Source organism: Salvelinus alpinus, chromosome 17 (assembly GCF_045679555.1).
Source record: "Salvelinus alpinus chromosome 17, SLU_Salpinus.1, whole genome shotgun sequence".
NCBI lineage: Eukaryota > Metazoa > Chordata > Actinopteri > Salmoniformes > Salmonidae > Salvelinus > Salvelinus alpinus.
In genome coordinates, this window is record NC_092102.1 from 10,632,142 (window position 1) to 10,648,398 (window position 16,257).

General features: G+C 40.9%; 1 protein-coding gene across 2 annotated transcripts in view; it reads left to right on the forward strand.

Moving 5' to 3' along the window:
• Positions 1-429: 429 nt before the first annotated feature.
• Positions 430-16,257, forward strand: part of LOC139542104 (forkhead box protein J3-like) — a 91,530-nt gene continuing 75,702 nt past the window's right edge. For both annotated transcript variants that reach the window (XM_071347138.1, XM_071347140.1), the window contains exon 1: positions 430-711. The gene's annotated coding sequence lies outside the window, so the exon portion shown is untranslated. The remainder of the gene's footprint in view (positions 712-16,257) is intronic.

A 16,257-nucleotide genomic window follows, 5' to 3' on the forward strand; every position in this document is an offset into this window, starting at 1 on the left:
CAAACCGAAGAAGTGCCTGAAAAGGAATCTACATTGTATTTGTATTTTTTATGGATCCCCATTAGCTGCTGTAATCATGACTAGTTTGATGCATGCATTAAAATATATATATATATATTACTTGTTTGTTATTATGCTATGTTTTTGTATTTATGTTTTGATGGTCTGTTTTAACCTGCCCAGTCACTATGGATGTGAAATAGCTTCCTAGTTACGTTTAAATGAATAAATATATAAACACATGAATAATGATGAACATATTATGATGATTATGGTTATTATTATTGTCACGTTATTGTTGTTGGCGACAATGAATTCGCTATGAAAAGTTAATGAAGTATTGAATATGGGGACTAGTTATGGGATGTTCTGTTGTCTGACCGTGGTGCATGGATTTGCCTTCAACGTGCTCCGTCTGGCATTGGAAGTAGTTCCGGTGGTTTTGCAAGAGAACTGAGTCGGAGCGGGGAGACCCGGCGGGATTCTGTTGTTGGAGAAGCAAATGCGAATAGCCGGGTGAGGAAGTCTTCAAATCAAGGGACGCAACTGACCACAGAACCGGTCAATATGACACGAGTATCGCATGGTGCATGCAACTTCAGTGACAGCCCTAGAAGGTGAAGTAGCTCCGTCCTCGGAGGAAATGTTCAAGTGCAGCACTGGAACAGCTGAACCTCTCAAATTTGAACCGGTTAATAACCATCCACCGGGGTAAGTAAAGCGAATTTGGGAATGTCGTAACGTTAGGCCTAATAAGGCCTGGAGAAAATATCTCACATAGGCAAAGAAATGTACTTGAGCTCCGGTGTTGCGCTGTGGACAGGCCCTGACAGGTTCTCTCTCCCTGTCATCATACTATGCAGATAGACAGCCCATGTTATTTGAGGATATTAACTTCAAGTTTGCAATATCCTATACCTTTTTTCAGGGTGATCCTCGGTCGTGATGCTCAGATTGATTCTGCTGTTTAATTGCCTTGCAAGTAGTAAAATGACTTTTACATTGAATTTCGATTGGTCGAAATTGAAACGGATGCTCAAACATTCTGACATGTAACGTTATGCATCCATACATGCGTTATAAGTTCTACTTTTTAGACCCGTGTGAACTTTTGAAGCGATGACAGTTGTGAAATGTCAAAGTAGGCTACTGGGGCTGCCTCTCAGTAACTGCTAAATTACAGAACAAAAATCTAGTGCAATTTTAGTGACGTAAGTAGCATTATTGTATTACGATGTTGTCACTTCCCACCTATGTGTCAGTTTAATGGATGTGATGTTGTTTGCAACAATTGTTGCACACTAAAATTCAGCAAATAGTTACAATATTTATATTTCGAAATGGTCCGTTGCAAAGTTTCCACTGATTTTATCTTGTCGAAGACAGGTAATTTTCTTGCTACAATTTAGCCATGTACGAACTAATATATTATTTAGTCATTTTTATTGAAAGCGTCAAACTAAGTGCATGTCAAAAGGAAGGTACCGGAAATACAAGAATGATGGCTATTCACTGGCAGCCTACTCATGTCCATGACAAATAACATCTGTAGCCTACAGTATATTGGCATGTTTTTGTTTGAATAATGACCATGGCTTTTATGTCTGCCTATGAATACAGACAGAACCTACTACATTAAGATTTTTTGCATTATGCTATATCTTCAGACGTCCATTTGTTCTATGGGCCTTGTATCTTTTATCCATTTTTGGTGTTAACGCCTGTATTCAAGTCTCATAAAATCAGGTTTGCCATAGAGGAGTTGGGAATGACTCCTTTCACAATACTGCAGTTTAGGTGTACTGGAAAAATTGAATGTTTAATCTTACCAGACCATTAAGTGAGAGGGTGAAAGATTTTTTTATAAAGAGAGAACACTGGTTCCTTATTTGGACAAGTCCCTTACTCCTATCAAGATCAGAGTTGTCTGAACAGATTTTTCTCCACATTTTGTGTTGAGTTTTACGTGCAGTCTTAAATGGTGTTGATTGAAGGTAATTTGGCATTTTAATTGTAGAACAGCTGCCACACACTCTCGGCTAATTGCCATGTAGACATTCTCAATAGATCACTCATAGACCATTAAGTGCCTCATTAAGATATATTATGCAGATTCCCATTAAACGTGATAAAAAGGAACCCTCCTAATGTTTTTTGATTTGTATTTTAATCTCTGAGGTCAATATAATTACGGTCATTGTCAGCAAATGCATCACTAATAAATTAGGGATTCAGCATCAACTCACTTAGGAATTGAAATTGGAAGTTCCGTTTGGTTGCTAGGTGTTGGGAAATTGTGCCATATTTTCATGAATATTGTTTATTATTTACTCTCCATAATGCCATCGATGCTGTAGAGATTCACGAGGCTCGAACTCAGGTAGCCATGACCAAAGGCAGCGACTGTTACCACTGCTCCAAGAAAGCTAGTTCCATTGGGTGAGAGGTTTGGTCTTATTAACAGCCACTCACTGGAGAGCTTGTCCCTCATGTGTACATGCATCTCCGATAGCCAAACCAGGTCATCCTCATTCCAACACTATTGTAGGGATTTTGGGGGGGGAAAGTGTTGCTTCTCCTTGTACCTATGAACACAACATAGCACAGACAATACCTATGACCACACACAATAATTCACTCATAATTCACTCCCCCTTCCCTCATGTATTGATGCTTTAATCTACAGTGGCAAGAAAAAGTATGTGAACCCTTTGGAATTACCTAGATTTCTGCATAAATTAGTCATAAAATTTGTTCTGATCTTCATCTAAGTCACAACAATAGACAAACATACAGTGAGGGAAAAAAGTATTTGATCCCCTGCTGATTTTGTACGTTTGCCCACTGACAAAGAAATGATCAGTCTGTAATTTTAATGGTAGGTTTATTTGAACAGTGAGAGACAGAATATCAACAAAAATATCCAGAAAAACGCATGTCAAAAATGTTATAAATTGATTTGCATTTTAATGAGGGAAATAAGTATTTGACCCCCTCTGCAAAACATGACTTAGTACGTGGTGGCAAAACCCTTGTTGGCAATCACAGAGGTCAGATGTTTCTTGTAGTTGGCCACCAGGTTTGCACACATCTCAGGAGGGATTTTGTCCCACTCCTCTTTGCAGATCTTCTTCAAGTCATTAAGGTTTCGAGGCTGACATTTGGCAACTCGAACCTTCAGCTCCCTCCACAGATTTTCTATGGGATTAAGGTCTGGAGACTGGCTAGGCCACTCCAGGACCTTAATGTGCTTTTTCTTGAGCCACTCCTTTGTTGCCTTGGCCGTGTGTTTTGGGTCATTGTCGTGCTGGAATACCCATCCACGACACATTTTCAATACCCTGGCTGAGGGAAGGAGGTTTTCACCCAAGATTTGACGGTACATGGCCCTGTCCATCGTCCCTTTGATGCGGTGAAGTTGTCCTGTCCCCTTAGCAGAAAAACACCCCCAAAGCATAATGTTTCCACCTCCATGTTTGACGGTGAGGATGGTTTCTTGGGGTCATAGGCAGCATTCCTCCTCCTCCAAACACGGCAAGTTGAGTTGATGCCAAAGAACTCCATTTTGGTCTCATCTGACCACAACACGTTCACCCAGTTGTCCTCTGAATCATTCAGATGTTCATTAAACTTCAGACGGGCATGTATATGTGCTTTCTTGAGCAGGGGGACCTTGCGGACGCTGCAGGATTTCAGTCCTTCACGGCGTAGTGTGTTACCAATTGTTTTCTTGGTGACTATGGTCCCAGCTGCCTTGAGATCATTGACAAGATCCTCCTGTGTAGTTCTGGGCTGATTCCTCACCGTTCTCATGATCATTGCAACTCCACGAGGTGAGATCTTGCATGGAGTCCCAGGCCGAGGGAGTTTGACAGTTATTTTGTGTTTCTTCCATTTACGAATAATCGCACCAACTGTTGTCACCTTCTCACCAAGCTGCTTGGCGATGGTCTTGTAGCCCATTCCAGCCTTGTGTAGATCTACAATCTTGTCCCTGACATCCTTGGAGAGCTCTTTGGTCTTGGCCATGGTGGAGAGTTTAGAATCTGATTGATTGATTGCTTCTGTGGACAGGTGTCTTTTATACAGGTAACAAACTGAGATTAGGAGCACTCCCTTTAACAGTGTGCTCCTAATCTCAGCTCGTTACCTGTATGAAAGACACCTGGGAGCCAGAAATCTTTCTGATTGAGAGGGGGTCAAATACTTATTTCCCTCATTAAAATGCAAATCAATTTATAACATTTTTGACATGCGTTTTTCTGGATATTTTTGTGGTTATTCTGTCTCTCACTGTTCAAATAAACCTACCATTAAAAGTATAGACTGATCAATTCTTTGTCAGTGGGTAAACGTACAAAATCAGCAGGGGATCAAATACTTTTTTCCCTCACTGTAGTGTGCTTAAACTAATAACACACATTATTGTATCTTTCTTGTCTATATTGAATACATCATTTAAACATTCAGTGTAGGTTGGAAAAAGTATGTGAACCCTTGGATTTAATAACTGGTTGACCCTCCTTTGGCAGCAATAACCTCAACCAAAATGTTTTCTGTAGTTGCGGATCAGACCTGCACAACGGTCAGGAGGAATTTTGGACCATTCCTCTTTACATTCTCCTGCAAAATGTCTTGATAAACTTGGTAAATCATTTCCCCGTCTATGATAGCAAGCTGTCCAGGCCCTGAGGCAGCCCCAAACCATGATGCTCCCTTCACCATACTTTACAGTTGGGATGAGGTTTTGATGTTGGTGTGCTGTGCCATTTTTTCTCCACACATAGTGTTGCGTGTTCCTTCCAAACAACAGTTTGGGACGCCTGGCTCATTGCGAACCAATTTGCCAGAGTTTTACGTAATTATGACATAACATTGAAGGTTGTGCAATGTAACAGGATTATTTAGACTTATGGATGCCACCCGTTAGATAAAATACGGAACGGTTCTGTATTTCACTGAAAGAATAAACGTTATAATTAAGTCTATGATTTGATAGAGCAGTCTGACTGAGCGATGGTAGGCACCAGCAGGCTCGTAAGCATTAATTCAAACAGCACTTTCGTGCGTTTTGCCAGCAGCTCTTCGCAATGCTTCAAGCATTGCGCTGTTTATGTCTTCAAGCCTATCAACTCCCGAGCTTAGGCTGGTGTAACCGATGTGAAATGGCTAGCTAGTTAGCGGGGTGCGCGCTAATAGTCAAATGTCACTCGCTCTGAGACTTGGAGTAGTTGTTCCCCTTGCTCTGCATGGGTAACGCTGCTTCGAGGGTGGCTGTTGTCGATGTGTTCCTGGTTCGAGCCCAGGTAGCGGCGAGGAGAGGGATGGAAGCTATACTGTTACACTGGCAATACTAAAGTGCCTATAAGAACATCCAATAGTCAAAGGTATATGAAATACAAATCGTATAGAGAGAAATAGTCCTATAATTCCTATAATAACTACAACCTAAAACTTCTTACCTGGGAATATTGAAGACTCATGTTAAAAGGAACCACCAGCTTTCATATGTTCTCATGTTCTGAGCAAGGAACTTAAACGTTAGCTTTCTTACATGGCACATATTGCACTTTTACTTTCTTCTCCAACACTTTGTTTTTGCATTATTTAAATCAAATTGAACATGTTTCATTATTTATTTGATTCTAAATTTACTTTATTGATGTCTTACATTAAGTTAAAATAAGTGTTCATTCAGTATTGTTGTAATTGTCATTATTACAAAAAACAAAAAAACAGCCGATTTAATCGGTATCGGCTTTTTTTGGTCCTCTAATAATCAGTATCGGTATCAGCGTTGAAAAATCATAATCGGTCGACCTCTAGTCCAGAGAACAGGCCTAGTTGTAACGCTCATTCCTTCAACGGTAAATGCGTATCCGACCATCACCCCTGGTGAGACACAACCGCGACCCGTCAGTGAAGAGCACTTTTTGCCAGTCTTGTCTGGTCCAGCGACGGTGGGATTGTGCCCAAAGGCGACATTGTTGCTGGTGATGTCTGGTGAGGACCTCAGTCCAGTCTCTCTCAGCCTATTGTGGCCTGAGCACTGATGGAGGGATTGTGCGTTCCTGGTGTAACTCGGCAGTTGTTGTTGCCATCCTGTACCTGTCCCACAGGTGTGATGTTCGGATGTACCGATCCTGTGCAGGTGTTGTTACACGTGGTCTGCCACTGCGAGGACGATCAGCTGTCCTTCCTGTCTCCCTGTAGCGCTCTCTTAGGCGTCACACAGTACGGACATTGCAATTTATTGCTCTGGCCACATCTGCAGTCCTCATGCCTCCTTGCAGCATGCCTAAGGCACATTCACGCAGATGAGCAGGGACCCTGGGCATCTTTCTTTTGGTGTTTTTCAGAGTAGGTAGAAAGGCCTCTTTAGTGTCCTAAGTTTTCACAACTGTGACCTTAATTGCCTACCGTCTGTAAGCTGTTAGTGTGTTAATGACCGTTCCACAGGTGCATGTTCATTAATTGTTTATGGTTCATTGAACAAGCATGGGAAACAGTGTTTAAACCCTTTACTATGAAGATCTGTGAAGTTATTTGGCTTTTTACTAATTATCTTTGAAAGACAGGGTCCTGAAAAAGGGATGTATTCTTTTTTTGCTGAGTGTGTGTAATAAATAAATGTGTATATATATGTCAAGTTTACATACACTTAGGTAGGAGTCATTAACTCGTTTTTTTTCAATCACTCCACAAATTTCTTGTTAACAAACTATTGTTTTGGCAAGTCGGCTAGGACATCTACTTTATGCATGACACAAGTATTTTTTCCAACAATTGTTTACAGACTGATTATTTCACTTAATTCACAGTATCACAATTCCAGTGGGTCAGAAGTTTACATACACTAAGTTGACTGTGCCTTTAAACAGCTTGGAAAATTCCAGAAAATGATGTCATGGCTTTAGAAGCTTCTGCTAGGCTAATTGACATAATTTGAGTCAATTGGAGGTGTACCTGTGGATGTATTTCAAGGCCTACCTTCAGTGCCTCTTTGCTTGACATCATGGGAAAATCAAAAGAAATCCACCAAGACCTCACACAAAACATTGTAGACCTCCACAAGTCTGGTTCATCCTTGGGAGCAATTTCCAAACGCCTGTAGGTACCATGTTCATCTGTACAAACAATAGTACGCAAGTATAAACACCATGGGACCATGCAGCCGTCATACCGCTCAGGATGGAGACATGTTCTGTCTCCTAGAGACGAACATACTTCGGTGCGAAAAGTGCAAATCAATCCCAGAACAACAGCGAAGGACCTTGTGAAGATGCTGGAGGAAACAGGTACAAAAGTATTAATATCAACAGTAAAATGATTCCTATATTGACATAACCTGAAATGCCGCTCAGCAAGGAAGAAGCCACTGCTCCAAAACCGCCATAAAAAAGCCAGACTACGGTTTGCAACTGCACATGGGGACAAAGATTGTACTTTTTGGAGAAATGTCCTCTGGTCTGATGAAATAGAACTGTTTGGCCATAATGACCATCGTTATGTTTGGAGGGAAAAGGAGAGGCTTGCAAGCCGAAAAACACCATCCCAACCGTGAAGCACCGGGGTGGCAGCATTGTGTTATGGGGGTGCTTTGCTGCAGGAGGGACTGGTGCACTTCACAAAATAGATGGCATCTTGAGGGAGGAAAATTGTGGATATATTGAGGCAACATCTCAAGACATCAGTCAGGAAGTTTAAGCTTGGTTGTAAATGGGTCTTCCAAATAGACAATGACCCCAAGCATACTTCCAAAGTTGTGGCAAAATGGCTTAAGGACAACAAAGTCAAGGTATTGGGAGTGGCCATCACAAAGCCCTGACCTCAATCCCATAGAAAATTTGTGGCCAGAACTTAAAAAGCGTGTGTGAGCAAGGAGTCCTACAAACCTGACTTGGTTACACCAGCTCTGTCAGGAGGAATGGGCCAAAATTCACACAACTTATTGTGGGAAGCTTTTGGAAGGCTACCTGAAATGTTTGACTCAAGTTAAACAATTTAAAGGCAATGCTACCAAATACTAATTGAGTGTATGTGTTTGTAAACTTCTGACCTACTGGGAATGTGATGAAAGAGGTAAAAGCTGAAATAATGATCTTTGCTATTATTCTGAAATTTCACATTCTTAAAATAAAATGGTGATCCTAACTGACCTAAGACAGGGAATTTTTACTAGGATTAAATGTCAGGTATAATGAAAAACTGAGTAAATGTATTTTGCTAAGGTGTATGTAAACTTCCGACTTTACTTTATACAACGGGTTGCCAACATATTCAAATAATGATTGACATATTTTCATTGAACATTGTATTTTGATTTCATTCATTCTATTTAATCCTTCCACAAGATATAGTCATGACACATCTAAGGTTGCTACCCACACCGGCTGGTTGTTCGTTCTATCGGTTCGGTTGACAGACATTTATTTGGATACATCCATAACAATGAGCTAATGATCTGCGATTTTGCCTGTCATAAAAAAATGTGCTCTCGTCAGGACACTGTTGTTCAGAAGATCTAGCCAACAACACAGCTAACACAATAACTTCAAACTGAAGCTGGAAAGACTAGCTGCATTTTGTTTAGTTTGACCTGTTTTTTGGCCTGGCTGATGAGACCGTGGATTGCGCAGTGAGATGGAACAGAGTAAATAGGCATTTCAACAACATAGCTTTAGCCGGTGGTAACTTGTGGAATAGACACCAGCTGGAATGTGGTTTTAACCAATCAGCATCCAGGATTAGAACCACCCGTTGCATAACATATAACATAATTTGATAACCTCTTTGGTCAAAGAGTAATGCTGTAACATTACTGACTATTATTTTCATAGGAGTGTAGATGTCTGTAAATTGTGCATTTAAATTACAGCTCCAAATCAGACGACATGTCTCTGAAATTGTGCAATCGTCTCTCCAGTGACATTCATCCAAGGGAATATTCCCACCTTTGCATACCAATTTGATCATTTGGAAATCCAGTCCTTTGCCCCGAAAGCATTATTAATGCCCCCTTGTTAAAGTGATTATTCAAATGATCTGCCATTAGGTGGAGTAATGTGCATTTAAGTCTCCATTCTGCTTGGGCTATTCCCAACATGTAACTAACTTTTATATTGGATGTTTTCACAGTAAATGTATACCTACTGTGCTGTATTTTCTTTTTCAGAATATAGCCTATTTTGTTGGACAGACTGCGAAGAGAGACAGGAAAGGGAGGAGGAGAGATGGTGTGCTAGAAGGGCATAGGCTGGATTTGAACCCACACCAGCACTGGCATATATGTGTGTTCCTGAAGGCAGTGGCAGTAACCGTTACACCACCCCAGGCCACTAGTGTGCTGCACCTTTTAAATGCATTCTACCTCTTGTGCTTCACGATGAAGAGGAAATTATATTACTGACAGCGTGTACCTTGTGTTATTGCCCAGGTACTTCTAGATTAATCTGAACATCCATTCTGTGAACCTGGGCTGTGTACTCTGATTGTGGTCCGGGCCCTCAAACTGTTGCACATCACCCGAATTGATGAGATTTTCAACCATTAGAAAGACCTTTCTGATTTCCGTTGAATAGTGTGTTCTGTCATTTCAAAGCTAGGGAAAGACGTCAGAGTGGGACTCATTACATTGAAAGGGTGGCAGTAGTTAACATTAGACACGCATGAGTTTTTACTCGCCAATGTAACACAGTGTGGTCAAAGACTTAGTAGCGTAGTTGTAGTCACTATCTGGTTACATTACCTATAAGTACACATAGTTACGTTTTTGGGTTATTAAATATTTATTAACTTATTTTTATTTATTATTTCCGGATATCTTCTAAACTACCCACTATGCACAATTTCTCAAGGTCATATGGAGGACCTACTCTGTGCTACCGAGTTTGTATGCTAGCACGGTAGCTGGCTAAAGTTAGCCATTAGCCATGCTAGCATGTAATTACATTCCAGATCCAAGTGGTGGTGAATTACAATCCACCAATCACGAGGAAGTGTGATGTAAACAAAGAGCAGGCTCTAGTGCTTTCTTGCAATGGGTTAAAAATGAAATCGAAAATCATACCTGCTTGCTAATTGTGTAGTATCTCTTTGGTTCTTATTTTTGTTTTGTTAACATTTCGGCATGTTCTCTGAAGTAGTCTTGTAATTTTATTTTGCCTTGGCTTAGTGCAAGCTGACTGACATCTGGAATCTATCTATTTTGGATTTTGACCTGGTGAAGCGCCCGCCTCCCCCTTGCTTTGGTAGCTAACTCGGCCGCGACTCTTTTAAAGGTTTTACCATCGATGGGCCCCAACCATCAATCTCTAAAGTGTCTGCTCTCTCCTTTGCTTATAATCTGCGGTTATATTTCGGTTGTGTTCTAGCTGGTCTTCAGTAGTTGGGCTCCAGCTTTCTGAGAGTAACCGTGGAGCTTGGCTGGCTAGGCTAATAGCTAGTTGGCTAAATAGCTAACGTTAGCTGGCTGGCTAGCTTGCTGGTTAAGATAACATTATTTCGTAACTGGTGAGATGGCGTAATGTATTTGGAAAACATTGGTATACTGTTGATAGCAACTGGCTGACTCAATAAATCAACTTGCAAGGTTTCTAGCCAACTAGCCTGCTAATGTTATCTCTAGTAGCCCGCTAACGTTAAAATATTTTCTTGTAAATTGGCTGAAAAATGTAAATTAAATTAAAAAGAAACCAGTGCAAACAATTTGGTTTAATTTAAAGTTAAACATTTGGAGTTTACATTATAGGGAATAGGCTGGCTTGCCGGGTCCTCCAAATTGCATCACACCCCGGATTTTTTTTTCTTTCCCACATGACTTCAGCATTCTTTGAAATTCTGATCAGTTTTATTTAATAACTTGTAACAGTTTTTAATTGAGGTGTAACTTTGCATTGGGACTTTTGATGTGTGTACTAATGCAAATCCATATGCTACATGTGATTACGTTTATGATACCTACCCTTTTAAATGTCTCGTATAGAACTGGTTTGGCAGAACTGAACTGGCATTTGCAAACTTCTTATTCCTGCCAACTATCTTAGTGAGAAGAACACAAAGCTCCACTTCTGAACATTGTGTAAAACCTTGGGTTGACACAGTAGTGTATTGCATTGTACTGGTTATGTTTTTAATGAGTAACAATTGTCAGCCTATTTGCATGTGAAACAATGTTATTATAAATAACCATAAAAAAGCTGTGATACTTCTAAAACATGTAAATTTCTCCCCATTTTAAAGTGCAACAAAACCAAAGCCGTTCCTTCAAGTGAATGCCTCTAGGTTTTGGGGGTTGTTCCATTATTAATGCTATGCATGCAGAAGCCAAACTTTTAGGTTGGCGCAGTTGGGCGCTTTAATCTATTTTTGCTGTAAATCAATGCATTTTTAAAGAGGACAACTGAACATGGGTGGATGTGGGAATGCAGTTGATTTCTCGGTGATGCAGTGCTGTAACCTTTACTGTGCTGAGCCCGAGTTCACAAACAGCATCCTTCCCTCTCCTGGGACCTCTCGTAGGGGGAGTGTGCCCAAATGCTGCACTCCCATATTTTATTTATGGAAAAATACATCTTTTTAACTTTGCTGTTCTCAGGATTTTTTCTGGTTGTCGATGGGTTGCAACCTCTTCTCTCCTGTAAGCCGTTTTTAGGTGTTACTGTGTATCTGTGTAGGCTAGATATTTGATTCTAAGTTCTCGAGGGCCACAGTGTGTTGGCAGTTCATTAGCTATTGGTTGAGATCTGAAAAGCAGTGCTGGGGTGAATCATTTCCATTTTCTCCTGTTGATCTGGGATGTGAATTGATAACATTTCATGAATAATTTGTATTTTATTTTCCCTGAAATAAAAATGTATTTCACTTATTTAACCTCTCTAGGGTACGTAGGACGGTAGCGTCCCACCTTGTCAACAGCCAGTGACACTGCAGGGCGCCAAATTCAAAACAACAGAAATCCCATAATTAAAATTCCTCAAACATACATGTATTTTACACCATTTTAAAGATACATTTCTTGTAAATCCAGCCACAGTGTCCGATTTCAAAAAGGCTTTATGATGAAAGCAAACCAAACGATTATGTTTGAGTGCCTATTCACAGAATAACACAGCCATTTTTCCAGCCAAAGAGAGGATTCACAAAAAGCAGAAATATAGATAAAATTAATCACTAACCTTTGATCTTCATCAGATGACACTAATAGGACTTCATGTTACACAATACATGTATGTTTTGTTCGGTAAAGTTCATATTTATATGAATATATGATTTTGCAGAGAGCCACATCAATTTAAAGAAATACTCATTATAAATGTTGATGAAAATACAAGTGTTATGCATGGAATTTTAGATGCACTTCTCCTTAATGCAACCGCTGTGTCAGATTTTCAAAAAAGCTTTACGGAAAAATCAAACCATGCAATAATCTGAGGTCTGCGCTCAGAGCCCAATCAAGACACAAAAGGATATCCGCCATGTTGTGCGGTCAACAGAAGTCAGAAATAACATTATAAACATTCACTTACCTTTGATATTCATCAGAATGCACTCCCAGGAATCCCAGTTCCACAATAAATGTTTGTTTTGTTCGATAATGTCCATTTATGTCCAAATTCCTCCTTGTTGTTCTAGCGTTCAGTACACTTTCCAAACTCACGGCGTGCGTGCAAGTTCAGCGGAAAGTACGGACGAAAAGTTAGTTATATTACAGTCCGTAGAAACATGACAAACGAAGTATTGAATCAATCTTTAGGATGTTTTTAACATAATTCTTCAATAATGTTCCAACCGGAGAATTATTTTGTCTTCAGAAGTGCGATGGAACAGAGCTCTCTATCACATGAACGCACATGGTCAGCGCATGGTCAGCTCATGGTAGACCTTACTCAATCCCCTCTCATTCGGCCCCACTTCACAGTAGAAGCATCAGACAAGGCTCTAAAGACTGTTGACATCTAGTGGAAGCCTTAGGAAGTGCAACATGACCAATATCCCACTGTATCTTCAATAGGGAATGAGTTGAAAAATGACCAACCTCAGATTTCCCACTTCCTGGTTGGATTTTTTTCTCAGGTTTTTGCATGCCATATGAGTTCTGTTATACACAGACATCATTCAGTGTTTTCTATCCAAATCTACTAATAATATGCATATTCTAGCTTTCATGGCTGAGCAGGCAGTTTACTCTGGGCACGCTTTTCATCCGGATGTGAAAATACTGCCCCCTACCCCAAAGAAGTTAATCAATTTGAAATTATTAAATCAGTGTGGATTCAACCATAATCTCAGAACCCAAAACCAAATCTTGCACTAGCTAGCTGTCTACTTAATTTGACTGTGGGCGAGTGTTTAAAATCTGAATACACTTGGCCTGAAATAAAGGGCGTGGTCAAACATCAAATTGACCACAGGCCCTTTTCTTAGGATGAATTTACAGTCAGCCCTGCTGAACTCAGTAGCCTACTTATGGCCCCATCCTTCCATGGGATGTTTATTTATTCCAAACCATGCACAAATTGTCCATTGATCAATGTATGATTCAAATCGAGTTAGGGCGCATGCACCTCAAGTCAGGATTCGACCCAAAGAGGACACCTACATTTAAATTTTAGTCATTTAAGTAGACGCTCTTATCCAGAGCGACTTACAGTAGAGTGCATACATTTGAATTTTTTTTCGTAACTAGTGAAGTATCAAACAGTAATTACAGTCAAGGGGCTTAACTCAATTTTATTGAAAGATGAGCAAGAACCTTCAAATGACGACATCGGCTTTGGCATCGAGGTGGAAAGTAATTACAATGTTGTTTTGGGCTTTTTGGACCCTTTGCTCCCTCTTTTCAATGCCCATTACTCCCAGACATGACAGTTCTGGACACGCCGACAGGCTCCTTTAGAGACATTAGGTTACCAACACAACGCAGTCCTCCCCAGGAAACCCCCTCAGCTCGTCAAACTCTGGGAGGAGGGTGTATTTTGTCATAACTTCCAATACTTTGTTTTCTTCTGAAAATATTTGGATTCCTCCTTACTCTTGCCCTCCACTCCATTAAAATGCTGAAGTGTAAAGCCGCTCTGTCAAAGCCTGGCGATCAGTGGGTGGCTGTTAGCAATCCATTCAGCAGAGGGAGTGCATACCAGCCACACAAGTCTAATCGGTGAATACATTCAATCACACAGAGACCCAAACTCTTTTTAAGGGACTATATGCCCACTTATGAAAGCCTCATACCCTTTTCACATGGGTGTGCAACTTTAAATATGTTTTCAGTTTCAATCAAAATCTTTGCTCATTATATTTTATTGGTCATGTTTTTTAAATGTAGGCTAATAGTTGCTAATAAATGTAGAACTGCTCTATTGCTCACTATTCTCTCTTGAAGGTACTCCCTCTTCCCTCACGTATGGCAGGTGTGATTTTAGCAACAAAAAAAAGTGGGGTAAAGAATAGCATATTTCAGGATTTATCTAAACTCGTTCACCAATATATGCACAACTTGTATTCAGTTTCAGGCAAATTATGAAATAATGAGCATCAGGATAATAAGGATTTATAGGAAACCATGCAATTACCAAACTCCTGCTAATCTAATCCTCTTTGGGATTACCCCCTTTCTCTCTGCCCTGAGTGTTATAATTATACTTTAGTGTCATGCATAGGCAGTGGCTGCTAGACTGGCAATATATATATATATTTTTTTCAAGGAACATAAGTTAAAGCATGGTCTTAAGATGTAAGTCCTGTGATTATATTGGTGTCGTTGCTGTGTGACTAGGGCTGGGCAATATATCAAATTAGAATGAATGCTTTTGCGCGGTATTCGAAATGCATGTATCGCAAGAAATCAAGCTTTTTGTTATTTTTCATTTTTATGAGCGTTTTGTCCCCTTGTTTTCATGTTGCATTTTTGGTCTCGTCTCCTTCACTCCTCTGTGCTGTGTGCAGCTTCCCATTTTACACCCGCAATCTGTATATAATGACGAGATGCACTTCTCCGCCCTAACAATGAGATGTTGTACAAAAGGAAGGCAGGCAGACGATAAGCTTAGGTCCATAATAAGCCCATAGAAACGTAATGGCCTTATTTTGGACAGATTTTAGCAGCATTTTAGCCAAACACTGTTATACTAGCTGTCTAGTCTGTTTTATAAATGTGCAATAAGCATAAACACAATTTTATATAAGGAATTGTCATTCTGAGAAGTAAGGTAAGCCACTTGATTTCAATATCTGAACAAGTGGACTGGCTAACATGCTTTTCAAACAGTTGGAGACAGAAGTGTGTGTTCGTAACAATTCAACTCTTCAACGTTGTTCGCTAGCAAATAGATCCAAGTTGGCTAAACGTGAAATCACGGCCAGCCTGCTCATTAGGCAGGATTAGGAGGCCCCCTATGGCGGCAGATTGACGAGGGCGGCATTTTCTGAGCTAGACTGACCAAGACGCACCTCCAACAACACATAAAACCTAACATAATTCTGCCCAAAAACAATTACCATTTCTGTCAACCTGTGGCATATTGGCTTTTTAGGTGAGCTCTGATGGCACCCTATGATAAGCAGTGCCCACTTTGTCGAAGGCAGGACTCAATATTTATCTTGTCCATTCCCAGCACGCCTCTCTAGGGTTGTTGAAGAGACGCGGCGCTCCACGTTCCATCCCAAAAATTATTGCATATAGTAGAAAGTGTATGCAGCCTTCTTTGTAGCCTACAGACTGGAGATGTAAAAAGTTTGTCATCATGAAGGTTTTTCTGATCAAATAGCCTAAAGGGCCTCCCGGGTGGTGCAGTGGTCTAGGGCACTGCATCGCAGCGCTAGCTGTGCCACCAGAGACTCTGTGTTCGCGCCCAGGCTCTGTCGCAGCCGGCCGCGACCGGGAGGTCCGTGGGGCGACGCACAATTGGCCTAGCGTCGTCCGGGTTAGGGAGGGTTTGGCCGGTAGGGATATCCTTGTCTCATCGCGCACCAGCGACTTCTGTGACGGGCCGGGCGCAGTGCGCGCTAACCAAGGTAGCCAGGTGCACGGTGTTTCCTCTGACACATTGGTGCGGCTGGCTTCCGGGTTGGAGGCGCGCTGTGTTAAGAAGCAGTGCGGCTTGGTTGGGTTCTGTTTCGGAGGACGCATGGCTTTCGACCTTCGTCTCTCCCGAGCCCGTACGGGAGATGTAGCGATGAGACAAGATAGTAATTACTAACAATTGGATACCACGAAATTGGGGAGAAAAGGAGGTGAAAAAAAATAAATAATTGCCA